We start from the raw sequence: 27913 nt of genomic DNA on the forward strand, positions 1-27913 counted from the left end.
GTAAACATAAACCTAGGGTTTTCAGATCTGGCTACACATTAGAAATCACTGAGACGTACTTTGAAAAAAAATACCTATGGCGCAGCCTCAACCCAGACTAATTAGATCAGAATCAGCTAAGATTGGACCCCACTGACAGAAAAAAATTACAGTACAAGAAAATATTGAGTTGTGGTAAGGGCTGAGATGGGTTAAAATAGAAACAGGTTGAAGGACAGAGATTGCGTGCATGCTGGTGTGGGAGCAAGGATTTTACTTTTGTTGGGTCATCCCTGAAGGTCTGTCTGAGGAGATGACATTTGAATTGAGACCTATATTATGGTGGGGAGTTAGCCATGTGACGAACTGCAAGGAGAGGGTTCCCCAGCTCGAGGGAGAGGGGGCAGGTAGCTCTGTGAAATAAGGGTGAGGTGGCATTCCAGAGGAAATGTGGCCTTTCTCACACACCTGCACAAGAATCTATAAAATCTCTTTCCTCTACAGAAGGCAGATTTTCAGTTAAACTAACTAGACTACCAATGCAGAATCCTTTGCTGCTGTTGAGTCCTTGGTCTGGATTGGGTTTTAATTTTGATCAAAGTGTGTAAATACACAATCAATACTCTGTTTAATTATATTTTTCTATACTGCAGCCCATACTACAGGGATTGTTGTCTGAATTAAACACCAATCTTATTGTTTAAAATAACCTTAGGTACTTTGTATGATCTCTTAGATGAATAAAGTAGAGAAAGCCCTTAAATTCTGCCCTTAATTCTGTTTGCGGGAACCAGGGGAAACCTCACAGAAGAGTCATCCAAGCTACATTAGTATCAAGTTCATATTTGGATGAGTGAAGATCAGCAGGTCTCAAGGATCAAGTTGAGAACTAGTATTTGTTCAGCGTTCTGTTCATGCTGCTGTGTGCTGGATACTTTATACACATCACTGTTTTTCACTGGTTTTTTTAAAAATAATCCTATGAGATGAGAACTATTTTTCCATCAGGGTGCTTTTGGCTGCTGGTAAAAGAATATCGTACCGAAATGGCTTAAACAGTAGGAAATTTATTCAGGACCTCCTGAAAGGAGGGTAAGTCCAGAGTTACTCAGAACTGAACAATATTCTTAGCAACCTGAATTCTTTCTCTGCCTATTCTGACATCCTGAGCAGGTTGGTTTAGCCTCTTAGGCCAGCTCCCCTTCCTGTAATTTCAGAATTACAGGCTGATTTCAGTATCTAGAGGTACAGTGAAGTGGTTCATTTATTCTCATGTACCTCTCTTTAAGGTTACAGAAAAGCCACCCCCAGCAGAATTCACCTTCACAACTCAGATGCCTTACCTATTAGTGGCCAGGCAGACAATGCCGCTGGGATTGGCTAATTTAAGTTTCCTTGTGAGGTCATGGCACAGCCCTGCCTCTCTGAAGAACATGGTCACCAGACCCCAGAAGTAAAGATCTGGCTTCTATTAGCAAGGAAGAAAGGGTTAATGGTTATCGAGTGGGCCATCAATAGAATCTGCCACTATTATTATTTCTGTCTTATATGTGGAGCTATCAGAAGACTCAGAAGCGTTAAAAAACTTATCAAGATCACACAACTTCTGTTGAACAGTATTTTCAGGCATTCCCTTTTGAGAAAAGCAAACACACACATAGATACACAAACAGAAAACTTGTTTTTGTTGCTGGTGATGACCTAGGTAGACTGAAGAAAGAATCCTGGAAGAAAATACAAAATGGCTGCAGCTAGTCTAAGCAAAGGATAACCTTTGTGACAAGTGATTTCAAAAGAAATTACATCAGGGCCATAAAGCAATAAGGACGGCATTTAATTTAGGCAACCAGCCCTGCATTTCTGCATTGTTAAAATAAATATAGAAATACTAAGTAATTAATTAATTAATTAATTAAATTGAGTCTTCCTGACTGGTCATTTAAATCAATTTGATCTAAATAAAATCCACCCTGGACCAAGACATGAGCAAGAAAGGCCAAGGTTCTGTGTATGGTGTCTGTCAGACAGATGAAAGTCTGGCTTTCTCTAGAGAGGTATGCATTTTGTTGATTACAGCACCGGAAGAGAAGAAAAACTAATCTCTGAAATTTCTGATTATGAGTTGTTTTGAAAATAGGATTTCACTTTTCAACTCCAGAGGCAGATGCAGTTCCATTAATGGAGCATTTTCTTTGTGGTTCCTACTTTCCATTCTGGTATTTGATTTTGAAGGCTACGTTTGTGAGGAAGGAATAGTGAAAAGGGGAAATTGCTGTGGAGGTGCTGTCATTACAGTGTTTTGACTGCTTGCCTCTAGGTGTATTTTTGTGCATTCTCATCATAAGAGATGAAGTACTCATGGTAGGAATGCCTTTTCTGTAATAACTGATTAAGTGCTTCCTACTCTTATATTTACATTTTTGAACAGGAAAGGAAAAGTTAATTTCTAACCTTTGCCAACATAGCTCTTTTTAAGAAGGGTATTTATCTGATCTGTACAAAACCATATGAAAAAGATTTTGAAAAACTTAAACAGGAAAAAAATTAACTGTCATTTTAGAGTCTTTCCTTGGAGAATTGAATTTGATCCTTTGCCATTTATTTTAAAACTTCATGAATGATGGTTGTGTTTTGAGAATGTTACTGTATGTGGGCATTTGGCAGGGGAGGTAATTAGGTTTATTTGTTTATTTCTAATTTTTATTTACTTACTTTTTAAAATGGAGGTACTGGGGATTGAACCCAGGACCTTGTGCATGCTAAGCACGCACTCTGCCACTAAGCTGTACTCTCCACTCTGTACATAGGCATTATAGTAATTTCACTAACAGTTTTTTTTTCCCCAAAGGAAAGGTTTTCCCCCCAAATACTTTGATATTGAACAGTCCCCAGATTTTCTTCTAATTAAACTAATAAAAAATTTAAGAAGGGTGAAAATCTCTAAGCTAAAAAATCATCTGTTTTTTATTGTAAGTCTTAAAATAATCCTTAAGTATTATAGTGTAGGAAAATAATATTCAAAGGCTTAATACACAGGAGAGCACAGTAGCTAAATAAAGAACATTGATTTGGAATCAGAATGTCTTAGACAGGTTGCTTAAACTTTCTATGCCTCTGTTTTCTTATCTCTAAATTGGGAAATAATGACAATACCTACTTCACAAAATTGTCAGGAGATAATTACATAACGTATATAAAACGTTTATCAGTTGTCAGTGTTTTGACTTCATTAAGTGACAGTCTCAGTTTGCACTGTTTAGTAATGCACGTGCTTAGTCATAAGTATGTCCTGTTTTCCTTCCCAACTCAGGATAGGCTTGCACTTCTCTGTCTTCTTTAGTTTGGTGTGGCTATAAGTCTTGCATTGGCCAGTGAAATGTGAGCGAAAGTGATGTTTGTCACCTCCAGGAAGAAGCATATAAGCATCAGAATGTGAGCGCATTCCTTGGCTATTGGCAGTGATGGAAGTGTGGAAACAGTGGCTGAGCTCTTAAGCCTGGGTCTTAGAGTAACGACAACACAGAGATGGTCTCTCCACTGACCTGCAGTGGACACGTAGTGAGAGTGAGGAATGAACTTTTCTGTCTTAAAAGATTAGGAGGGGTGTGTTTTGTTACCACAGTAAAACCTCACCTATCCTGATTAATACACTCTAGTTATCCCATCAGACTCTAGAGAGAAAATATTATTGGTAACAGCACAGAACATGTGTAGCAATTTGGAGATAGTAATTTTTAATGACTATATGTCATTGTGTGTGTGTGTGTGTGCATGTGCTTATTATATGTTGTATTATAAGTAAGCGTCAGAAGACAGTTTTAAGTTAAAGAGATTTATATTAAAATGTATAATTTAAATTTCTTTTAAAATAAGGTTTGTTTCAGTTTCATACAGAGGGAAATCAACATACCAAAACTACCAGTGTCTATTTTTTTGAAGAGAGTCAATGTGATGCTCAAGTCAGGATTGTGAATTCTTGGCCTGATGTGATCATTACGTCATGGTCACTCTCACTGAGCACTTACCCAGAATGGTGTCTTGAGACCCAAAGCATCTGAGAGAAGATGATGGACTAGGCCATGCCCATGGCTTTTGTCTCCAGTAAGAAAATAGTCTTCCCTGAGCACTATTGCAATGTTCAGTTATAAACAATGGTGCTTAGTACACTGAAGATCTTAAATAATATGTCTGGATAAACAGATGGGAGTAAGTCCACAATTCTGCCAAATATCTGGACTCTTTCACATTTCCTTTTAAAAATAAATCCCTTCATTTTAGATGTTATTTCAAAAACATCTTGGTATTAATACTTAACATTTATTCTTTTATAACACTGTATATGTGATGGAACAAATATGCACAGACTTAGGCTATTGTATTTGATATTTTTACTGATTTTATTTCACCTGATTATTTCATTTGGGTCTCTAAAACTACATTATGAAATACTTTAATTATTTAAATTAGGAACAGATTAATTATCTCCAGTGTACAAACTCAAATTAATTTCATTAGTAACCTGAATTTTAAATTGATTAATCTTGGAGTGTTTAAGGAACCAAGTGGGGTTTTTTTTCAACCTTAAGGAGAAGAGCATATTTGATTTGATGACTCTCCATCCCACCAGTCTTGCTAATAGAAGTAAGAAACTTGCAAGAAAACTTTGGATGATTTTCTAAACCAGCCAGAAACCTGTGTGTCTGGGGCTTCTGGGGGAACAATCTGTGAGTCATTTTCGAAAAAACAAACACACTCTTAATCACAGTGCATGTTGTTACCATGGTAATCAGGCCTGTGGAGTTGGGTTGCTTATGTTCCTGTAAAGGGAAGAGGGGGAGAGAAACTGAGAATTCAGAGCGATGACTGTCAGCTTCAATTTGACTATTGTGTGAGAGAGTTTAGGGGTTTCTTGAGAACACACTGGCACAGTCATTCTGAGAGGGAAGAGAAGAAACTCTGGCATCCTCCCCTTGTTACTGAATGTAAGTTAACCATGTTAATATTGGGTGTTGTGAGTCACAGGGGAGAAGAGGACCATTTGGCATTCTTTTGGGAAAGAGGGGGGAAAATAGGTCCTTTATCTGATAAATAATTGCATATAAGTCTCCAAAGTCTCTACCTGGGAAGTGTCTTGTGTGCAGGTGCACAGGGCTTTAATGAGCCTCTGAAAGGTGCCAACTGGCACTGGCATAACATTACTACAGATTTGAAGGACCCTCAGTGCATTATTCCAGTAAGGTTTTTGTGAGGCTCTTGTTTCAGATCTGATCCCCAAGTAGACCAAGTCTCTTTTCTCTGTTTTATGGAGTAGACAGGACCCCTTTATCCTGGACAGTTATCTTATAATACAGGGCCATGGGTCACAGAGGAGACCAGGGAGGTTATGTGAGCTTTGCCAAATCTGTCACCACTCCAGGGGAAGGTAAATCAAAGCCTACACTTGGCTGATGGACAGTCAACAGAGTTATTAAGCCAATGGGATTACTGAGGAGTGATTCATTTTGATTCTATATGGAGAACAAACAACACCCTTAAATTAAAGGTATGAGTTAGTGCATATACAAAACTGGTTTTTAAGACTTTTAAAATTTAAGAAGTCTAGGTATTCTCTTAAATGGATAATTATAATACATTGACTAGAGTTTATGGGGTTTTTTTTTTAAGAGTATTCCTATTGCAGATTTTATAGGAAAAGTTATACAACTTTTCCTTATTAAAAATATTTTTCAAAAGGTGAGAAATAAAGTGCTGTGGGGTGAGATTAAATGGTCATGCAAACACAGGGAGTTTTGTGTGATCTGTATCCTGACATATGGTGTAATTCCTACTCAAAACTGTAGATTTCACTTTTCCTCTCATATGTGGGAAGAAGGCTCATGTTACCCAAACTTCACTCTAAGCTGTCTTAATTTTTTTTAAGATCAGTAAACGGTGCTTAACTTCAGTTTCTGATGATGAAAGTCATTCATGGTGATCATTGAAAATTTGCAAAATACTTAGTGTAGAGAAAAACTAAGAGTGACCCCTTCCATTAATTAGGTTGTTGGTTGAACTGCATGTAACTGAGACCTGATTTCACAGGAGTGACAGAAGTTAGAAGTTATTTCTCTTTCATGTAACAGTACAGAGACGGGTGGTCCAGGGCTGATAAACTAGCTCTCCTCCACAAGATCATCCAGGGACCCAGGCTCCTTCTATCTTGTTATTCCATCATTCCTAGCATGTTTCCCTTGCTTTATGGCCTAAGGTGGATTTTTGCCATGAGTAATTAGCAGCAGGGGAGGAAGTTGAAAAGGGGAGGGCATGACCCAGAAGTTGCCCCAATCACTTTTGCAGCCACCCCTTGAACTCTGTCACATGGCCACACACCTAGTGACAAGGGAGGCTGGGAAAAGCAGTTTTCCTTGACTTGTATGTGCCTAGCTTAGAATTCTATTACAAGCATGGAAGAAGAAGAAGAAAAGCAGACATTGGAGCATATCTAGCCATTTCTGTTACTTCCACTTTCTGTACAAAAGGAATAATACACTTTTTACATTTTGAGGTATCTTCTTCCAGTCTTTTTTCCTAGAAAAGTGTATACCAGGAAGATATTATGTATAGCATTTAGCAGAAAATATTATGTGATATATTTGAAGAACATGACATGAAATATTACAGAAAGTATACTGGAAGAATATCATAAATCTAAATATATAGATATTAGGAAATTAGCTGAGATCCTACTGTGTGTATAATTTTGTATTTTCTTTTCACATAACTTTATTCTGTGTGTATTTTTCCTCATCATTTAAATTTTTTTGTATTTATCGTTTCAAAGTGCCATTGTGTGGACTTTTTCTGTTTTACTTAGTAGGTTGTGTTATTGATATTTAGACTACTTCTAACACATTGGTAATAATTCCTTGTCTATGTTCTGCATCTTGGGGGGTAAAGTCAAGAAGTGACATCACTAACACTATGGATGAGAACATTCCAGAAAGGCTGGGCCGATTTGTGCTCTCACAGTAATGTATGAGAGTTCTGGGCTCAGAGCACCCTTCAAGGCTTATTTTGCAAGTCCCACTAATCATTGTTATCCCTAGGGTTTATTCTCTGAAAATAGGTTGTTTTTTGCCCTTGGCTTGGTTTTTTTTTTCCCCCTTTGCTGTCATTAATCATGAGATAATGGTTTTCTAATAACGTTGTCTCATTTAAAAACATATGGTCCCTTATAGTCATCTGGGAACATAATCAGTTTGGTTGAGATTTCAGCGCCCGCGCCAGCCTTAAGCACTGGGCGATCTCCAGAGACACCAGTGTTCTTTTGGTCTTAGGACCCAATGTGAGTTTGATTTCTACCTTCAGTCTTAATATTCTAAATGCCAGGTACATCTTAGTTCTGAGATACAACAAATAGAAGTGATAAAGCACTCCCTGAGGCTTGGGCAATTCCCTTTGAGCTGGGTGCTAGGTATCTTTTCAGGAGAAAAGAAGCTTCTCTGCATTGGAACTTTCTCAGATATGAACCACACTCGTGCTAGGCAAAAACAGGCCAACTCTACTCCACATCCTCAGAGGTCATTAGCAGCTAGGGGTATAGGTGTGTCCAGCTTTGTACGCTAAAGATGTTTTTTCATCATTAGCTTGTGCCATTTACCCTCTTAAAGGGCTACATGCACACAAGTGGAACTCCAGCTCTTTCCCTAACACCTGGAACAAGAGCACATCTGCTACTTCGGTCCTGCTGGGAGCTAGGTGAGTTAGGTCAGGAGGAAGGCTTGTTCATACTCAACTCACCGGTTCACAGCCTCTGTTACCAAGAACTCTGCCCGCTGTAACACATTCCCAAGCCGACTTTGTGTTGTCATTTTTTCTTGTTGGCTAGGGGACACAGACACAAAGGAAGGGACTCCTGTTTTCACAAATCTTGTTTCTTCAAAGAAAAAGAGTTAACAAAAATGTCTGTTTCTTGACTCAGAAATGTGAACCTGCGAGCCCCTCTGCCCTTAGAGCTACTCAGCCATCACCACCAAACCCTGTTTTCAGAAACATTTATTTGCTTTTTCAGCTTTTGTGTATCATGTTATTTCCCCCACACACACCTTTTTTTTTTTTTTTTAAATACATTTTCTTCTCTGCTTTCTCAACAGCCAGATCTGCCAGTGAGCCTCCGGCTTTGGAAATTGAAGAGGTAAGAATTCTGAAATATTTTTTTCTAGGATGTTGAATCTAACCAGAATGTTAAGAGGAAAAAAATTTTAAGTAATCCTATAGATGAAAGCGTTTGACATGTGAAATGGATCAAAAGGAAACATTCATAATCTTTAGCAATAATGACATAACTTTAAAATTTAAAGGGGAAAAAAAGGCTCTCCTTGAGGATAGTTAAAATCAGATTTATCACCCAGATTTCCCCCATGTTCTTCTGAAAACCTGAGTTTGGAGAGCCTTTGAGGTCACTGCCTTAACAGAATGTATCCTTATAGCACCAAACATTATTGATTGTTTGCGGTACAAGACAGATGTCAGAGCAGATTAGGGCAGAGAAGGATAAACTCTGTCGTTAGCAGATTGATTGTAGACATTGAAAGGGCTATTCCAGCAGCAATAACAATAACACTAAAAGGTCAATTTGATATTAGTTGGGCTTCTTGAAGAAGCTGAATTGGCTTTTGAAAATGGCTAGAGCTATATGAATCTGGTTGTAGACTTGAAAGTTCACCGTATGGCTGAGACAGGTGATAATGTGTTTGCTCTACCCAACCATGGTACACAGTTTCCTCTAGTCAGTGATGTGGATTTCCACCCCTATTTTAAAATGTAACTTCATTTTGATATATTCCAAGCATATACCAAAATAGAGAGGATAATTTAATGAACTTCCATATCCCTGTCACTCACTTTAAACAGTTATCAACTCATGACCAGTATTGTTTCACTTATACCCCTACCTGCTTCTGTCCTTTCCGCATTGGATTATATGACAGTGGTTTGAATTTACCACTGAATTTTAAACTTTTTTGAACTGTAGTATAGTCAGTTTACAATGTTGTGTCAGTTTCTAGTGTACAACATAATGTTTCAGTCATCCATATAAATACATATATTTGTTAATTATTCATTTACCTAACTATTTAGTGGCTACAGCAAAATGCAAATAAAATATAAAACCTTCTCTTAACCTAACTTAGTTTACTGAAGCTAGCCATTCATTCATTTACTCATTCAACAAGTATTTAGTATTTACTTGAATCAGAACCTTCTTAGGAGAAAAAGTAAAGCAAGACTAGTGGAAAGGAGACCAGTAGATGCTTTGGGTTTGGAAGTGATGGGCTGAATATGGGAGAACTGATGAAATTGCTTATTAAAGATGAGAAGTGAAGGAGTGGAGGACATCTAGAAAAACCCCCAGCCATCTCTTTTGGGAGAGCTACAGATACAGAAAGAGAGGAACAGATACAAATCTATGGAGTGGCCACAAAGGTGAATTTGTCCAGTAGGCTGCTCATGGTTGGGTAGAGAGCAGTGGTTCTTCGTCCTGAATGCATCAGAATCTCCAGGGAAGTGTTTAAAAACATTGATATGTAGACCCTACCCAGATCAGTTGAACCAGAATCTCTGGGGGATGGGTCTGAACATCTACAGTTTTTAAGAGCTCCCCAGGTGATTATAATGTGTAGTCAGGGTTGAGACTCTCTGGTCTAGTTCTTACTAGAAGGAAGGCATGTGTGCATATGTGTGTATGCTTATAAGACCATGTATAGCTTTTGCTACCCCTTAATGAGGTTCTTTTGGAGTTAAGGACTTACTATCTTTCAGGTAAGGGCTGAAACATCCCTATGTTCTACCAAATATTACTAATAATGAAGACTGTTTTATAAGTATTTCATGTTCCCTGTCTGATGTTGGTGTTGATATCTTTCATACTGATGAATGTCCTAAAATGTTTCAAATCAATCCAAGCAGAGTTTCTCAATGGGGGTTGCTGGTGTGTTGAAATGGGACAGTTCTTCCTTGTATTCTTTGGTATCCCTGTCCTTGGCTCACAGAAGGCCAGTGGTATCTTCCAGCCATTGTGACATCCAGGGCGCCCAAAGGACACATTGAGAACTACTGTGTCTTTATACACCTTTAAAGAGGTTATTTGTTGTTTTCACGCTTACCTACAAGCATTTTTGCTTCTTGCAAAATTACTGGTTTCAGTTATGCAAAGTAGTTCCTTATGTAAGTGGTCTCTGTGCTAACAAACTAAAGAAAGAAACTAAACAAAATAGACATGTAAAAGGAAATATTGTTTTGCACTCTTGGAGGGATTTTGAGTATATTTGCTCTAGCACCAAATCTATTTTTTGTCTGTACAGAGAAGCAAATTAAACACTAGGTAAAAAATGGTCAAATACTGGGATTTAAAGCAAAATACTGCTAAGGCATTATGCAAATTGAACGGCAGTGATGAAGGGTGTATTCATTTCTTGTTTGCTGCTGTACAAATTATCACAAACTTCATGATTTAAAAAGATACAAATAGGTTATCTTACAGTCCTACAGGTTAGGTTCTGTAGGGATCTCACTGGCCTAAAGGCAAAGTATTGACAGAGCTGTGTTCCTTTCTGGAGGGTCTAGGGGAGAATTCTAGAGTCCCCCTTCCTCCATTGCCAGAGCCAATAGCATTACATCTCTGTGTTTCTTTCTTCCATAGTCATACCTCTTAACTCTAAGCTCAACCAGGAAAGGTTCTTTGACTTTAAGGACTCATGTAATAAGATTTGGCACACCTAGATAATCCAAGATACCCTCCGCATACCAAAGTGCTTAATTTAATCACACACTCAAAGTCCCTTTTTCTGTGTAAGGTTATATATTCACAGGTTCCAGGGATGAGGACATGGACCTATTTGGGGGGTTTTATGCTGCCTACTACAAAGTAAAAGAGATGAATTGTTCAGAAAGGTTGTGTGCCTCGGGTAGCAGAGATAGGATTACCTCATATTTCATTGTATAGTGTTGAGAAGGGTCAGGGTTCCCAAGTTGATGAAACAAGTTCTTGTCTTGACTCTGCAAATCCTGTTTTGTAGATACAGGCACTGAAGGCTTTTCGTTGTCTTGGAGTATTTGGCATTGGATCAAGGGGACAGGTTGAAGTCCAAGGGCTCCTTTCTTGGCCAGACTTTCTGATACTATGGGTGTGGCCTCTGGAGAGTGTGCTGCTTTTGGCATTTCTCCAACTCTGGAGAGTTTGCCTACAATGTGCAGGTTCCCAGGTCTTCAAATAGCACCAAAGAAATGTGAGATTTTTATTTTATGCCATTATGGCTGCCTATCGCATTATGCTTTATTTATTAGGCTCTAAAATGTGGAAATTGGGGGGAAAACAGCATAATATTTTAGAACCTTACTGTAGTGGCATTTATTATAGCTAATTTCTAAGTATGGTTTAATTTCTGACATCCATTAGATAGGTCATCCCCACAAAGTAAGCAACCACTGCTTGCTTGCCTAGAGAGTGAAATGGATCATTGGGTTATTTTTTTAAAAACCATCTCTGGAGTAGAATATAGCCAGCAATTTTTGATGGAGATTTTGAATTTTGCAGCTATTTTTGCGTCAAGTCCCCCTTCTGTCCACTTTTTAGACACTTCAGTAATGCAGATCTGAGTGCCAAACTTCAGGCTAGCAGTAGAGTCACAAACCGTCCTGATTTGTCCAAAACTAAGGAGTTTTCTGGCATCTAGGAACTTCAGTACTAAAACTGCTGGAGTTCCGGGCAATTTGGGACCCTTGGTCTCCTAGATATCTAAAAGCAGCTCCAATGGAAAGGGACTGTTATACTGATGAATTATGAAGATAGAGATTAAATAATGACAATAACCCCCAGGGTTTGGGTTGAAGATAAGGGTGAACCTAACCCTTGGAAAATCTGTATCCACATATACATGTTTGTCTAAAATCAACTTAGAAGAACCAGCAATATTTATGGAGTGTTGGATTTCACAGCCCGCCCTTTCACTCTCCAGTGTTATCCACACACTCCTACGTGATGCCTGTGATGACCGCAGCTTTGGTAGCTTTCTTATTGAGGTGACCATAGGGTATGATTGAATCTTTTTCAGCATGTGAGCATGTATGGAAATTATAAAACCCAAGTTTGCCCAAGCCCCATGGAGCTCTCTTAGCTTGAATCCTGCCTTTTGTATAACAAAAGAGAACTATTCCCCCCTAAGAGACAGCATGGAATATTCAGAAATAGATAAAAAGTATTAGGAAGACTATCTTGAATGCCCTAGGGGAAGGGATTAGGATGGAGTCTTATCCAGCTCTAAGAACTTCGTACTTCCTGACTCCCAGTGGTAGAGGGTGAGCTTCTTACCCTGATGTAAGTTAAGTAGCCCCTTCTTCCCTGTTTCCCTAATACCCTCCTTGTCCTCACCTGTAACACAGCCAGCCTGAAAATATGAAATACTGAAAGCCCTCATTTCGTACATTTCTGTGACCTTTATTTGGAGATTTTTATTCTCTAAGCCACTGGGACAAAGAGGACTATAAGTATTCTTGAAAGAGGAATACATTAGCTTCCCCAGAATAGGCTTTGACTTTTATGAGCTGGTGGTCTTTTTTTTTTTTTTTTTTTTTAATAATGTATTTACTTGTTTCCTATCTTCCAAACTGTTCTAGTTGGCAGGTACAAGGAATTCTCTTTCAATTCTTTTTTTCTTCGCAAAAAAAAGATCAAATACTGTCAGTTATGGAGATAGGATCTGGGTTTCTGAAAAGTATAGGTCTCGGATAGAATTGTGAGTTTTTCTGATATTCTTCTCAGTCGCCTTCTGGGGTTCCTTCCTTCTCGGACTCTCATTCCTGGATTCATCTTGTCAAGACTAGCCTCCTTTCAGGTTTGAACCTCTGCTGGATTTTTTTGGGAAACAAATAAGTTCCAGAAGAAATAAAAGCAGATGGAATCCTTATGCTGTCTTTTAAATTCAGATTCTTTCATTTCTTTCCAAAGAGAAATTACAGAGTAAATGTAAGTAGGAGATCCAGATGATCCCAACTACTCTGGGTGCAGGGTTTCTTTGGGGGTAACAGGAATGTCTTGGAACTCAATAGACAAGATGACTGCACAGCATCGTGAATGTACTAAATGCTGTTGGATTGTACACTTTAAAATGCTTCATGGTTAATGTTATGTTTTGTGAATTTTACCTCAAAAAAAAATTGATTGAACTTCAAGAGGAAGAAAAAAATGAAGACTGTTTCTCCCTATCCTCAAATTCTGGAAGAAGTCTCATCCATTTTAATGCACTCATGTTAAATTTCTAGACCAAAATTGTTGTTCTATATTGTCCCATTCCTGAGAAAAAAAATATTAGGACTTAAAGTGTCTGCCAGGCAGAACTAATGAGGAAATTCTCAAGGAGATGAAAGAGGACTGAGTGTTAAGACACTAGCTGTTCATTATTAAGATGCATAGTTTTTGTTATTAGATTAGAGACTGGCCTATAATTTGCAAAGTTGATCTCAATAAAAAAATTTTTTTTAAGTTTAATGATTTTAAAACACTGGACTTTTTTCCACCTCTCATGGGATAGAAGTTGTAACAACTACGTTGGAAACTTTTTTAATATCCTGTACTAGCAGATCGCAATGGGTACGATAAAATGGGGAGAGTTCAGATGTCATAACTTTAGTGAAATGTGACCGTGGTAACAAATTTCATATATAGGAAGATCTTTTATTACACTGTCTCCTTAGATACCCCCAAGGACTGCCATCTGATCAAAGTCCGATGGACACTTATTTTCAGGGATGTCTGTGTAGGAGTTCACACACAGTACTTGGTTTAATGGTGAAACTTTGAGGTTTTTAATTCCTTCTAGATTTAGAGACATCTTTTTTGACCTTTTGCAGGGATGTAACTAGGCAACCAGTATAGCACTTAGCCAGTGCCCAGCATTCAAACCTCGTAGCTGTTGCGGCGTTTTTTAAAAATGTTATTTAAATCTGTCTTTTAGCTTTGGCATATGCTGCCGTGTAACCTTTAATTTCTTAGAAAATGTCGTGCGAACCCCCAGCTGTAACATAAAATGGTTCCTAGAAGCCTAGCATCCTCTGATGTTAATGAATGTGCTTATGAGAACAGCAGCAACAGAGCTGAGCGTCATCCAGATGTACTGTGCTTTATAACTGGGGGCTAAGAAGGGGGTTTCAGTTTTGGTGTTTGAAAGTGGAAGAGTTTAAAACAGTATCCTCAGCAGTTGGTGATGTGCATTCCTCACAGTATGACTAATGGAAAACATACATTCACAGAGATGAAAGCTGGCTTTTATTCTAGTGAAGTTGATTTTACTCTGCCGGATAGGTGGTAACTAGAAATACCTAGTTTGATCAATGAGCAAGAATGTATTGAAAGCTTTTTATGTGTCAGACACTATACTAGGTATATACTATTTTTCTCTTCTGCGATAACCAAGCTTTTAATTTTTTTAATTTTTTTAATTATGAAAGGAATATATGTGTAAGATTTTTTTGAAAATTCAAGTGGTAGACACAGGAATAAATGAAAAAGAGAGTTTCTTTCCAAACACCAACTTCTAACCTACTCCCTGGGGATAACCACTGTTAATAGTTTCTTGTGGGTCTTCCGGAAATTTTCCATCTCCTGATTAATCTGTATTGAAAAGGTGAGTGTGGTAAGTCCCATTAAACCATCTGTTCTTAAACTTCTCTTCTGGACTGAATCTTTTCATTTTGTGACACCGTTTGATGCTTCTTTTTGAACTATACTTTTTAAAATGGAAAGAGTAAAAATGTCAGAACCAACGTGATTCTAACTGAGAGTGGTAGGGAGGATTACAGCTGAAGACTGTTAATGTGTATCTCTAGCCTCTGTAAGATTTACATACAGAATTTTAGTAATAAACCTTAAGGCAGTTCTTGATAATTTTCAAAGTCATCTGGAGTACGTTATCTCTCTTTTATCCTTCTGATGACCCTGTGATGCAAAAATTGTTTACTTTATTTTACAAAGGAGGAAACTGTGTTCCCAGAGGTTAAGTAACTGGCCCCGGAACACAGCTGACAAGGGACTGGCTCAGGATGAGAATCTGAGTCTTTTCAAGTTTTAGTCTTGAACCAGACCACACTGGTGACTGTGTGGAAAAGAGGGGCACGGTAACACCTTTGTGGTCCCGGTAGTGACAGGCTGGAAGTTCACAGGAGAGGGTTGGGCTTGCTGTCTGATTCAGTTATGAAGTCGTTCTAATTCTGCTCCTTGGGCAAGTGGTTTAATGCGGTACGTACACCCTCCTCACGGTTTCCTCACTGGCTATGTCTATTCCTTGTCTATGTTCTGTTTGTTTTGGTAGTACTGGCCAGAGGAAAGCCATAGTATTTCATCCTCATGCTATAGGAGTTGGTTTGAAGAGTGGACATGCAACCCAGCAAAGGCCAATAGATTCTTTCTCTGGAATTTTCCAACTCAAGTTGAGGGAGGAGAGGTCCCATCCTTTCTAGTCTTAGCTTAGTAAGAATCATGTAAGACCATATTTCAGTCTGCTGAGAGAGTAAAGTCTGACGCACAGAGGGGAAGCAAAAGAGAGAGAGAAGGAAAGAGCCCATTAACAACTGGAGTCCATCAATCCAGTTGATGTGAGCCAATATACTTCCCTTGTTTACCTAACCTTGTTCAAGTTGCTGCTAAAAGAATTCTGTCTGATACCTTTGGGCTTTCGTTTCCACAGATGCAAAATGGAGGTTATAATATTTGCCCGGAACTGCAGTACAGATCAGTTGAGATAATGAATAGGAAAGCAGTTTGTAAATTGTAAAATGCTGTACAAATGCAAGATGGTATTATTCATTGATACGCTGCATTGAGCCAGGAAAAGCTGAAAGAATGAAATTACCACTCATTGGGAAAATAAGAAGTGAGAGCTTTGTAAGAGCCATCTGGTGTTATGCAGAAGTAAAGGAAAGCTGCCAGTGTCCCCGGATTTTCTTTTGGTATCCCCTTTCAAATACTCTTAAGTTCTAATAGATACCCACAACAAACACAGGGATAGATTTTACCTCGCTGGCTCGGGTTAATTCAAGGAATTCCTTTTTTTCTATCGCCTGTCCTAATCTATAGCTAACAGACACACACAGTAACACAGACTAAGCCAACATCAACAAAGCATCATATCAATAGTTCAACATTTTAGGTTTTTCCTTTAAAAGAGCTTTACAGATTTGTCATACAGCTGAGGTGAGTCTGGGGGTGGGAGGCTAGTTGTTTTGGGCTTAGATGTGATCAAGATCCATCTTTTATCTTAGTGGACTTACATCTTTGATATAAACTCTAACTCATCAAAATCTGCTTGAGATTATATCTTGTGCATGACACAGGGAGCACTGCTTCACTTCAACAGCATTTTTCACTATAAATGACAAGGCCTCTCAATGAAAGAAAACAGATGGCACCTCTGAAATCTGTTCTTTTTCTTAGAGTTGCCATTTAGGCAGTTTTTTTTTTTTAATTGAAGTATAGTTGATTTACAGTGCTGTGCTGGTTTCTGGTGCACAGCATACTGTTTCAGTTATACACACACACATATAGATTCTTTTTCATTGTAGGCTATTACAAGCTATTGAATAAAGTTCCCTGTGCTGTACAGTAGGACCTTGTTGTTTATATTTAGGCAGTTTTTATCGTAGCAAACATCCCTTTCTTTATATTTAATCATTAGAACCAAAAAAAAAAAAAAAGTAGTTTAGAGCCTCAGTCTAAGTAGAATAGCATATGCAAAAAGGCCAAAGGCTCCATGGAAATATGATTTGTAAGCATAAAGAAGCATGATGTAGCAAGCTGAATGTTTCACATCTCTCAGTTTTAAAAATCTGAGAAATATATCCGCTGCCTTCTTGCAAATCTTGCAAATCTATGTGAATATAGATTTCACATTTGAAATGTCTTTGCCTTACAAAATCGCCAATGCAGGAAGGTATTGAATCGGTGCTGTTTGACCACACCCCTCCATACCTCACCTTACCACTCTTTTATCTTTGTCTGGGCTTAATATCAACCCTGTGAATGTCAGTGTTTTCAAAAAAATTGAGGACATGGGGTAAGTTCATTTTCTGAACAAGCATACTATTAGCCCTCAGAAAATGTCAGCTGTGCTGGAAACAATTGTCATCCTCCAGTCGATTAATTTTAAGAGAGTTTAATAAAGAGGATATTTACAAGGATGTGGGCAGAGTATAGGGAAACTGCAGGGGAGAGTGTGCTTCTCCAGGGCTCCTTTACCACCCATCGACCTGAAGGGATGAGGACTGAGAGGAGAGGGCCCTCCTGGAGTGGAGCTGTGGCTCCAGGAAAGTGGTATAGCCAGATTATAATAACCCTGCAGGCAGAGATACCGGGAAACATATCCTGAAATGATTATCCTCTCTCCTGTCTTTTTGTGCTTCCCATTGACCCGTCCCAACTGGAAGAAAGAACAAGGCAGCCTGCTGCTGAGTCCAATTGGATTTTAGTCTCCAAGGATGGAGGATGGGTTTGGAGGAGCAAATGGAGAATATCCAACACTGTTAACCTTCACGAAAGTCTTGCATGAAAAAAATAACACCTCTCTCTCCCCCAAATCTAGCTCTCACCAAAAAAATTATTTTAACCAACTTTCACTTTTTCATTAATATTATTTAATCAAGTTTATAGCCCATGTTCAAATGGGCCCAGATACAATTGATAGTATTTGGACAGAGTTTGTGTGGTGAAGGATCTGGAGGAGGTACTGAGGTGAGAAAACCCACCTTGTGCCTGACCTGTTCAGAGAAGGCATGGCAACCTCAACTTAAAGTTCAAGTTTAGGGAAAGAGGTGTTAAAAAAAGTAGGTAGACACCTCAGGGCAACTCTGACTAGTCCAACTTCCTGGGACTCCCATAATCAAAGGAGTGACTTGTCCCTAAAAAGTATAAGATCCACTCCCAGTGGGTTGAGTAGCCAGTTGTTGGTTTTGTCCAGCTTGCTTTTAATCTCAGATGAATTATTTTCACTCCTTTGACCTAGGGGCCAGGCTTACTTGCCTCAGTCTAATCCAGATTAACCACTCTGATCCACTGAGAATGAATAAATCAACTGAATCGGATAAATCCCCATAATTGGAGAGGTATTTGTGGCAGCATAGCATGATAGGCTAAAGAAAACAAATTTGGAATACCACCCTAAAACATAAGCCTCTTCTGTGGACTAGAAAATTCCCTAAGTTGGGAAATGGGACCCAAGGATTTCAGAAAAAAAGTTGGGTCTATATATAACAGGAACTGTGAGAGGCAGTTTGTTGTAGTGAAAAAAACACGGACCTTGGGGTTAAGAATAAGAGATTTGGTGGGAGTGGGGGGCGGGTTGTAGCTCAGTGGTAGCTTAGCATGCACGAGGCCCTTGGTTCAATCCCCAATATCTCCATTAAAAAAAAGAAGAAGAAGAAGAGATCTCAGCCTAATACCAGCAGTGACCACGTTGGGAAATTACTGTACTTTCTGAATTCAAATTTCCTTGTGTGTAAAATGAGAGTAATTTAACTTGTTATAAAACTAATTGAAACCATATATGCAGTGTTTTCCACACCTTCAAACACTTTTTGGGGAGGTATACTCACTTTTTTAAAAGCACTGTTTCTAAACAGCTTTATTGAAGTATAATTGACATTCAGTAAATGATACACATTTAAAGTTGATGATTATTGGCTGCATACATCCATGAAATCATCACTACAATCAAAATAACATATCCATCCAAAAGTTTCCTGGTGCTCAATAGCGATCTCTCCTTCCCCTTCCCCATCCTCAGGTGCCCCCGGTCCGCTTTCGGTCACTCTAGAAGCATCTGTATTTTCTAGAGTTTTATGTAAATGCAGTTACATATCATGTGTTCATTTTTGTCTGGCTTCTTATGCTCTGCGTAAGTACATGGTGACACATCCATGTTTTATGTATCACTAATTTATTCCTTTTATTACCGAGTAGTATTCTAGTATATTGGTATACCACAATTTGTTTATCAGCTCACCTATTGGAGGATATTACTCATTATGTTTTAATTCTGTTTCCCTTCTTCTTTCTTTATTAATGGTATAAGAAAAAAATTTGTTCTACCCCATGTTACCCAGCTAACATTTCTATTAACATTCTCTAGGAGTAACGTGGTCTACAGGAATTGGGTATAAATGTGGGTTTCACAGTAGCTGTCTTTATTACTCCCTGGTTGGGTTGAGTTCTGAGCTGAAGGCCAGTTTCTTCTTCTTCCAAGGCTTTCTATTGTTCATTATCATAAATAAGCAACCCAAATGTCCATCAGCTGGCGAATGGATAAAATTATGGTACATCTATACACTGGAATATTATTTGCCATAAAAAGGAAGTACTGATTCATATCATGACATGGATGAACCTTGAAAACATTTTGCTAAGTGAAAGAAACCAGACACAACAGGCTAGATGATATATGGTTCCATTTATTGCAATGCCCCAAATAGGCAAATCTATGGAGAGAATAGATTCATGATTGCAGGAGCTGGGGGGTGGGGATGAGGTTGGAGGAGGGGAGTGACTGCTAATGGGTACTGGTTTTCTTTTTGGGGTGATGACAATGTTCTGGAAATTGGAGTGGTGATAGATGCACAAGTTTGGATTTTCTAAAAACTCACTGGATTGTGCATACTTTAAAAAGGTAAGTTTTTTTTTATTGAAGTACAGTCAGTTACAGTGTGTCAATTTCTGGTGTACAGCACAATGTCCCAGTCATGCATATATATTCATATATTCATTTTCATATTCTTTTTCGTTAAAGGTTATTACAAGATATTGAATATAGTTCCCTGTGCTATACATAAGAATTTTTTAAATCTATTTTTCATATATAGTGGCTAACATTTGCAAATCTCAGATTCTAGTTTTACTGAACTATAATGCGCATACCATAAAATTTTACCCTTCTATTTAGGCAATGGTATAATGATATATATATATTTATATGTATATAAGTTAAAATATATATTAATATATAAAATTTAAAATATATAAATAAAATATATTTATATATAAAAATATAAAATATATTTATATATAATTATATATAAATAAAACATATTTATACATAAATATTAAAATATAGAAATAAAATATAATAAAAATATATTTATATATGTAAATATGAATATGCCATTGTATAAATAAAAGGGTAAAATTTTATGGTATGCATTATAGTTCAGTAAAGCTTTTATTCAAAAAAGAAAGCAATCTGTGAAACTTTGCTTAGGGAAAAACACTCAAGAACAGCAATTAACTTAATTTCCCATTTTTTGTTTGCTAAAGGGAAAACTCAAAGCTGTTTACTTCATCCATGATCCCATGTGGCACCTGCATTTCCAAGTCATGAGCAAAGTGTAGGAAGTAAAAATGTCAAATCTGTAAATGAGTCATATTTGGGGAGGTAGTTCGGTATCATATTGTTTTGGTTTACTTGAGACGATAAAGGGCCTGTAGCCTCGTTGACTTTTTTGTCTTTTCCTTTCCTTTTAAAAATAATGTGCATTCAGATTGTCTAATCACCCTTTCCTCTAGCTTTAGTTAACTAGATACAGGATATCCTGTCAGTAAAGCATCTTAGCTAAATCAGATTATTTACCAAACTCCTAATAGCAGTAGACAGAACAGAGTGAGTAAGGTAGACATCCAAATATTCAAAATAATCCTTGGGAAAGAAAATAAGCTAATAGCTTAGAATTAGCAGTGATTCAGTCAGAGGAACAAAGTTGGTTTCCAGCAGCTGTGGAGAATGGGAAAAAGGACAGACTTCCTCCCTTTCTAATTGTCTTCCTTCACCTGAAACACTGCCTTATATAGAAGGCTTTTAACTGCTCGACTGCTGTGAATCAGGATCAACATTGTAATATCTAGAAATAGCGCTCCATCTGGTCTGCTCTCAATAAATCGAATTTTTTCTGGGTATTCAATGATTTGTAGTCGAGAAAAGACGTGTCCCCCCACCCCCCCACCGCCAGCTTCTGCAAATCTTACCAGCCAGGGTTTGAGTTTTGGTGTCATTTAGTTTAAATTGTAGGGTGAAAGTAAAACCCAGGTAACTCTCCTTAGAAATGCTACCTTTGCTTTTTGCTGTAACTTAACAAAGTTTTCCCAAGGTGACTTGAAAAACTTTATGTCAGTGTGTGTGTTTATCTTGGATTTTCTGTTATAGTCTCTCCAGCTTCTGGTGCACTGTAAAAATTTGCATGAGAGAAATTTCCATTTCACCCTTGCCCCAGAAAAACATGACTCCCAGAGCCGTTCCTTTGAGTATTACTCTAAAATAAAGCTATACAATTATATATTAAGCATCTACAATGAAAAGATGGTTAAGTGGCTTCTCCAGTAGTAGGATGGACTTTGTAGGCACGAGCAGACGTTGCCCTAGATTCTGTAGTGTATGTGTGCGTGCATGCATGATTGAAACATACCATACATCAAAAGAATATTTGCAAGTACACACACACACACACACACACACACACTAAAGACTATTAGTAAAAAGCATACGTACATTCCCTGTCTTTTTTTCCCCCAGCTTTATTGATGAGTACCACTTTTTAAGACTCCTATTTGCTTCTTCCTGATCCCTTCTTCCTTTCTCCTTCCTAGAAAGCTATCATCTAGACTTTTAATTTGTGATTCCCCTGCTTTTTCTTAAACTGTTTAGCGTAGCCTCTTTTTGAAATGGCATCATACTTTTTCTCTGGCTTAGATTTTTCTACCCAACATTTATTTTGAGATTTATCTGGGTGGATGTGTACAGCTAGAGTTCGCTCATTTGCATTGTTTTCTAGTATTAGTACATCAGCATTGTTCTTCTTCTGTATGAAATATACCACACTTTATTTATCCATTCTACCGATCTGGAGCATTCCAGTTGCTTCCAGCTTTTTGCTCTCATGAAAATGCTGCACAGTACACGCTGTACACGTATCCTAGTCCTCACCCAGGAGTTTTTCTAGGATGTAGACTTTGGAGTTCAGGTGCCAGGTCATAGAATATGCTGTGTTCAACTTTATTAGATAATGCCAGGTTGTTTTAAAGTGATTACACCCATTTATTCTCCATTTAGCAGTTTAAAGTGTTCCCCTTGCTCCACTTGAACACTTAATGTTCTCTGAATTTTCACTTTTACTAGTCTCTTTGCAAATTCTGAAGTTCTTTTTAGTTAACAAATAATTGGTTGGGTTTTTATTTTAAACCATCTTTTTGAAAGAGACAAGGAAATAAATTGGTTTTTGTTCACTGTATTTGATGAAGTTAAATGGACCTTTGCTGTAGATTCTGCCCCTAGATGGGTTTCAAGTCATAGCCAGCCTAAGAATCTTGTTTCTTTTCTATTTTTCCCTCAAATTTTTCTTTATTAGTTATTTTTAATTTTCAAAACTTTTAACAAGTGAAACAGTGCAAATATGTATGAAGAAGTCGTTCATTTTCCCTTTCCTCCCTTACCCCGCCCCAGGTTACCAGTGTTAATGCTGGGTGTATCATTCTACATTTTATCATTCTCATAAATATGTAATAACTTATGTTAGGTTGTGACCTAGGAGACTCCCATTTTATTAGATCAAAAGGAGTTGAATATCTGCAATTTCATACAGTCCAGTCACATATGTGTGCATATCCTCTCTGAGGATTTTTAAAATATAAGCACTACCATGCAACTAAATTTTCACAACAAATGTCACAGACATTCCCTCAGCTCATAGGTTGGCTCTGACTTGCTCATGTTAATAATTGCATAGTATTCACTGCACTGTCCCCTGTGGAGAGAAATTAACATTGTCTCCCTTGGCTGTGGTTGTGTTTTCTCTAAGTAACCCATCCTTATATACCAGTGCTTCACTCTGGTTGAATCTCAAAAGTGGGGAGCTGGGGGAGACACAGGAGGTTGAGTCAAAGGACACGTGTATCTCACATTTAAAAATATGTGGCCAGATTTCTTTCCAAGGAAGTTATACCAGTTCAGGCTTCCATTAGCAAGTGTGAGGCTACTGGTTTTCCATGTTGCAGTCATCATTATTATTACCCTACTGAGTGAGCAATGATACTCTGTTTTCATTTATATTCCCTTGAATTTTGATGAGGTTGAGCATATTTTCACATGTTTTTATTGTTCTTTGCATTTCTTCTGTGAATTGTGATTTCATATCCTTTGCCCATGTCTTTTAAAGGTTATTTGCCTCCTCAGTTTGTAGGGAGCGCTTAGTTTATTAGTGACAGTAATATATTGTTTGTTCCATATGATGCAGTTATTTCCTAGTCTATTGTCTTTGATTTGGTTTATATTATCTTTTGCCATAAAAAATTTTTTTTTGTATTTAGTCTCATATATCATTTCCTTTATGGTTCTTGTGTTAGGAAGGCTTCTATCATCCAAGCTAATATAAACCCCTTTTTAATTCTTCTTCTAGTACTTTTGTTGATTTATTTTTAAATACATCTTTTAAATCCATCTGGAATATATTTTATATATGGTGTGAGGTATGAATATAATTTTATATTCTCTCAAATGTACAGCCAATCTGATGACACCACTTATTTTGTCTACGAATTGAGATACCAACTTAGTCATATGTTGTTCCATATACACTTGTATCAGTTTCTGTATCTTGGTTTTTATTTCCTGTGTCTGTTTACTATTCCTGTTTCAGTATGATACTATCTTGATCATGATAGTTTTATTTTAGGTTTTAATATATAGAAAAGCAACTGAGTCCCATTTTACTCTTCTTTTTAAATATTTCTTGGTATTATTTGGCAATTTTTCCATATAAACTTTAAACTCATTTTGTTACAATCTAAATTCTCATTGGAGATTCTGATTAAAACTGTATTAAAATTATATATTAATTTGGAAAGGATCAACTTTTTTATACTCAGTTTTTTTCATCCAGGAAATATGTCTCTCTCTGCTCAAGTCTTGCTTTATATACTTTAAAAATACTTTATAATGGCTTTCAAATAAATACTGAATATTCTTTTAAAATGTATTTATTCTTCAATACATAAGAGTTTTTATTTCTTTTGGAATTGGAAGTTTGGTTAAATGGCTAGATAAAAGATAAATATAAATATAAATAGTTTTTCTTCTCTTAAGGCTAAATCTTATTCTCAGGCTAAAATACAGAGCATCCCCTAAGTCCAGTCCCCAGGGACAGATGTAATAAGTTGACTTAAAGACTGTTAAAGAAGAGTTTTGTGCCACTTGACCTCACTCCAGCTTTGCTACTGTGGGGCAGATGAAGGTGGTACTCTGAGCTCTGTGCGGTTAGGTATGCCGTTTCTTTTAATTCGGGGTTAGCCATGATTTATGTATTTATTTAGAATCTTAGAGGAAACTAATTACTGTGTTTACATTTCAGTTTTCTTTGAAGCATAGTTTTATCTGTTGTACAGAGGCTCATTTGAAGATAAAAATCTCAAGATATAAGGTAGATATGGAATATCACTTATTGGAAGAATTTTATTATCAGTTTAAAAAATATCTACAGTACACCTGTATTTACTTTTAAAGACTAGAATTTACATGTAGAAATATTTTTACCTCTTGGAAACCATTAGCCTAGGTAGCAATGTAGATAGGCTTCTTCATATTAAACTCACTAAAATGCCAATGAAAATGTCTCAAACAAAAATCTTCAAATGCATAACCTTAATATTCAAAAAACAAGTCAAAGAAGAATTTTCAAAATAACCCAACTGGTTTTCAGAAGTTACAAAAGAACAATAAACTTTAAAGTTGTCTGAAACAGAACAACCAAAAAGTCTCCCTTAGAATTCAAAAAATGACTAAAATATACTCAAATGATAAGAAAGAATATATAAAGCCGTGAAGCAAAGGCTATGTGGTAAAAATTGCAATATCACAAATTAAGGACATTTCTAGAAGTAGTAAAGAGTTTAGACTGATAACTGCTAAATAGTTAATTAAAGAAATATGCTTATTAACTACCAAATCAAATCCAAAATTAGATGGCTTAAATACACATGTATGAATAATGGCAGATCAAAATAACTCATTTATAGAAAACTGAAAATAGTGTTTTAACTTAAAACTAGTAGAAGTACGTACTTGAGCCAGTAAAAGAAATTCGTTTTTGAAGAATGAACAATTTAAGGTAAAATTGTTTTCAGAATTGATTAAAGACTTGGCCCATAAAAGGAAATTAACACCCAGAGAAAGATATCAAAGCATTTACTACTTATAATATTTTCAGTCTTCAGTGAGGAAGAAATTTTAAAACATCTGGAAAGAAAGTCCAGATAACATTTAAATAATGATTTCAGATGCAGCCGCAATTGAGAACATGAACTCCCCAAGGGAGTGAATCATCTGCAGTTCTTTTTATGGGAAAAAAATGATCCAGGCAAGATGTCATTCATTTGGGAAAGCTAAAGAAACATTTTCACATATCCCACCAACCCTAAATAGTCACTGACCTTACACTTTGGGTCCAAAACAAGAACTTCATATCGCAAGCAGCCTTGTCAACTCAAGATGGGATACTAAAGACACTAACTTAAGAGGGATCAGTGCTTCCTAACACATCATCCCACTGCAGAAAAGGATTGTGATCTAAACCTTAAAAGGAAGAGAGGAAGGGAACTAATATTTAGGGAGCATCTACTATGTATGAAGTTTTTACAATACATCATTTCAGGCAGTCTTCCAAAAGAGAATGAGATAAGATGGGGAAGGGCAGAAGCTGTTAACGCAAGTGTTCTTTTTCACTCATACGAAAAAGGCTGAGGATATGGGGTTTGTTATTATGGCTATAACTAGAAAACAACAGGAAAATGAATTTGATGATTGTCATGATTTTGTGTGTGTGTGTGTGTGTGTGTGTGTGTTATGTAGAGATTTGGTTTAAGTGGAAATAGTTTTATTCAGTGTTTTCTTTCAAACATGTTTCAAAAGAAAGAAGGGAGTGTGTATAAATATATATAGTGTTTAGTTAATACATGCATTAAGCATATATAAGAAATAGCAAAAATAAGAGGAACTAAAGAATGATAGATGATAGTCCAAATATAACAATCATAACAAACATGAACTTAATTACGCCACATGAAACAGATGTGCCTAAAACAAAAGGTCATATATTAAAATACAAAGGACTATGATACATTAATTAAACAAATTATAAGGAAACTGAGAATAATATCTAAGAATATCACAATAAAATGGATAAAGGGGGAAACTGTTAGAAACAAAAGGAACAAGCAAATAATGTTAAAACGTACAAGTGGTAACATTAGAGCGAGGTCTCTCCTCGGGAAGCATCCTTCCAAGAGTGAAAATTGTGGAGTATATTCCAAGAGCCCTCAGGATCAGAGAAAAGCTTTGACCGTTTGAAGTTTAGGAGTAAATGTTGTATACCTCCTGGTTTACTAACACTGAGTAGAGTTGGACAGTGAGGTTTTATCTGGGCTGGATATAGTGGAGTCAAAACCATTTATTCACTTACAGTTAGGAAATGTATGAGTTTCCTTGGCTTGACGACCTTGGGGGTGCGGAAAGAGACTTCCTAGGGTCAGGCAACTGTAAAAGTGATGGCTCCTATAGCTAACGAAAATGAAGATAGATGTAGGAAGCAGGGCTATGTCGCTTACAACCCCAGGGAGAGTTGTGGAAATGAAGGTGTGATGTGAAGAGGAGAAAGTTAGAAAGTTAGAATTAGAGGTGTCAGCTGAGCAGGTTATACAGCTGGAACCAAGTTTGCAGCTGAATCAGAACTCTAGTGGTAACTTCAAGAAGGAGAGATGGATTGAGAAGTTTAACTGATGAAAAAATTAAGTGGGTAAATCAGAGATCCATTTGCCTTCTAGGGACATAGATCTAGCTGTAATGTTTTACTTCCCTGAGGAGATTACGAAATAATTTGGGGCCCCCTCTTATCTGATTTTGGGAGGGCTGGGAACTCCTTTGGTGAAAGGCTAGATGGGGCTGATTGGGGCCAGCTAGACAGAGCATGTTGTAGGCCCTGCCATGTTGGAGGCTGCCTGTCCCACAATGTGTTGAAGGAATAATGCTTTAAAGGAAGGCAACAGGAAATACCTGCCATGACAGTAACATCCTTTTCAAGTCCTGCCTTGAAATGAGGTTGTTGGGAGGCAGACCAACATGCAAGGGGCTCAGTCAGCAGAGAGACCCTCTGAATATGGACTTAACACTCTGTTTCTTGGTAGGTTCTTGCTCTCTGGGTATTGTTTTTCACTTATTTTATTTTCCATCTACGGCATGGTTTCTCAAGTGAATTGCCTCTGTCCTGTGGTTACCTTTATTAGAGACCACAGATTCTAGCTTACAGATCTCATATTATGAAAATTTTGGAGTGGTATTATTCCAGCCTTTGAGGTAATACTATTGCTTACAAATGATTATGAAATATTTAAATTATACAGGAAATGACAGAGAGTTTCTTTGTTTCTTAGTGATTCTTTTGAATGGCTTGCATAAACAGTTTTAAGTGTAGAATAGTCCTTGTATTTAGGTTTTGCTGGGCCTGAGATAGATGTCTGTTGGGTAAGTATAGGAAGGAACACCACAGTCCTGGCCGGGAATAAAGAGTTCTTTCCTTGCTTCATTATCCCGATTTGATAAAAAGTGAAAAATACAAGAAAGTAATATGAAACAAAGCAGAAAAGATCACTCATTAAAAAAAGAAAGAGAAAATTGTGAAAATAATAGCTCCAACAAAAGCCCAAAGGAACAAACAAAATAGCCACAAAAGACCAGGCAAGTTCTTTGTCTGAGTTGAAAATAACAAAAAATGGCAGGAGGTGCACTGAATACAAATGTGCATTTCATCGCGGAGTCCTTCAGCTCCGTAACCCTGCAACCTCTCCCACCGCAGGGTAGAGCTTCCCAGACAAGTGATGCTA

The 27913-nt window shown here is 37.3% G+C and overlaps 1 protein-coding gene across 1 annotated transcript in view; it reads left to right on the forward strand.

Moving 5' to 3' along the window:
- The window catches only part of GNG2 (G protein subunit gamma 2), a 114844-nt gene that overhangs the window by 7835 nt on the left and 79096 nt on the right, over positions 1-27913 (forward strand). Inside the window, exon 2 of the mRNA XM_031679044.2 lies at positions 8112-8152. The gene's annotated coding sequence lies outside the window, so the exon portion shown is untranslated. The remainder of the gene's footprint in view (positions 1-8111; positions 8153-27913) is intronic.

Source organism: Vicugna pacos, chromosome 6 (assembly GCF_048564905.1).
Source record: "Vicugna pacos chromosome 6, VicPac4, whole genome shotgun sequence".
Lineage (NCBI taxonomy): Eukaryota > Metazoa > Chordata > Mammalia > Artiodactyla > Camelidae > Vicugna > Vicugna pacos.